Source organism: Bombus affinis, chromosome 3 (assembly GCF_024516045.1).
Source record: "Bombus affinis isolate iyBomAffi1 chromosome 3, iyBomAffi1.2, whole genome shotgun sequence".
NCBI classification, from domain to species: Eukaryota; Metazoa; Arthropoda; class Insecta; order Hymenoptera; family Apidae; genus Bombus; species Bombus affinis.
The window spans coordinates 14518953-14520919 of NC_066346.1; the positions used below are offsets into that span (position 1 = coordinate 14518953).

At 36.2% G+C, this 1967-nt stretch overlaps 1 long non-coding RNA gene across 2 annotated transcripts; it reads right to left on the reverse strand.

Moving 5' to 3' along the window:
- Nucleotides 1-427: 427 nt before the first annotated feature.
- Nucleotides 428-1658, reverse strand: LOC126914823 (uncharacterized). 2 transcript variants are annotated; one of them, XR_007709830.1, is made up of 5 exons: nucleotides 1472-1658; nucleotides 1205-1252; nucleotides 1029-1130; nucleotides 742-867; nucleotides 428-581 (listed from the first exon to the last, which is right to left on the reverse strand). It is a non-coding gene; the product is annotated as an uncharacterized LOC126914823 (long non-coding RNA). The 2 variants fall into 2 exon arrangements; XR_007709829.1 differs by lacking the exons at nucleotides 428-581; nucleotides 742-867 and having other exon boundaries at nucleotides 888-1130.
- Nucleotides 1659-1967: the final 309 nt, after the last annotated feature.

Below are 1967 nucleotides of genomic sequence, written 5' to 3' on the forward strand. Positions count from 1 at the left end.
ACATATATAGATATACACATGCGTACGCGTATCTTTGGGAAAAATTCATAATATATATATGTATGTATACGTTATTAAACCATTAAAACGCAAAGAAATAAATATATAGAATTACATTTCTACGAACCTAGAGAATTATATACGAAATCCACATTATGGAATATTCAACCAATTAACGATCCGAGAAACAATGAGAATAACAATACACGCACATATACATATGCATATATATATTTTACATAATGGAAAATTACATTGTGAAATGTATATATATATATATATATACACACATATTATTATATCGAACAACTACTCATCTAATATACAAAACCACCCTGTGAAAATTACATTACTGAACATTCAACTAAACCAACTGAAGACTTAATATAATAATATATAATAATATAATAATATATATACATAGATATGTGAAATACCGTTGTATATAACCAGAAACAATACAAATGTCACACGACTTCTTCAACAACTTCGACTCTTCGTTCCTGCCGACAACACCTCACACGATGACTGCGTCTTCTAGGGCCACTTACGGATTCTTTACAATTCTTCTTCTTCTTGCACTGAAATATCATATGCAGTGAATAAAACACGAAAGAAGCAGGATGAACTAAATAAAAGAAATCATAACAAGATACACACCGAGACACTCCGCATGGGAACCTCTTTACAAAGATACCTCCGTATCTATCATTAAACGCATAATAATCAAGATGCACAAACCTCATTTGGAAGTCGACACCACTCACAGCGTGCCAATGCAAGGGAGGAAAACGAATGAAATTGTATTTCGTGAAAACGTTTCACCACTTTCCATAGATCAGAAACTGGAGTTACACAACTAATAACCTAATAACAAGAAAGTAATATAAAATATACACGATTTAATATATAGCAAATATGGACATATAAATCTACAAGGAGCAAAATATATCTCATATTGTCAAATAAAACCAAATTGTCAAAAGATCATCAGGACACGACGTCAACGAAGGTGCCACTGTGCCTACTTGGGTGGAAAACCGCCCCTTCAGCATCATCCTTCGCACATATTCACACACGCACGTCGATCACGTCATCTCGTACCATTCACATATCTTCCTCCTCTTGCGCTAAAACAAATTCACAAGTTTAAGGAAACAAACAACATGCGAAACGAGATAGAATACTAAGAATACATACTCACACAGTTCGCACAGGCGCGGACGCTTTTGTGTCCATGACTCAACATAACCTGTAATCACAAAAAGAAGATAAAAACCCCAATAAACTAAAATACCGAAATAGCGATCGCATACTAAAAATCACTGATCGAGATTCATATAACCAAAATTCATAGCACGCCATTATGAATACAAGATAACCTCAAAATATAAAACTATACAACTTTATAATTAAATCAAACCCTCACGATCACACTACAACGACTTCAAAATGATATATTAAAACTTACCATTATGTAAAAATACTTTATTGGAAGAAACAAGAAATAACGCGTGCTACACATACAAAAGCCACGGCGGAACTGCGAGATGACCACCGCTATGAAGGGTTACAAGAGCATCGCAGATGCAACTTCGGCAAAGACACGTTGCTACACGCGTATGGAAAGTCCTTGCAATTTTGACAAAACGGATTGCACGTGCCTTGATCGTTCCCATTGGCATCAGCAGGAAAGGATTCGGAAAGATTGCAGACGCAATCTCGGCGAAAGACAAACCACTGCAATATCCACATTTAATCACGTATTTTGAATGTTTCCATCAGCATCGAAAAGGTATACGAGAAATCAAGACACGGCGTGGGATGAAGCAAACAAGACATCAGCAATCATCAAAATCCACGTTCTCTCATGGAAACTCTAAAAACCTGCAGCATTGCGATTCCCACCGGAACGAACTGCCACGTGACTGCCATCCCATTGGGGATGTCATTATAAAAAGCGTAGC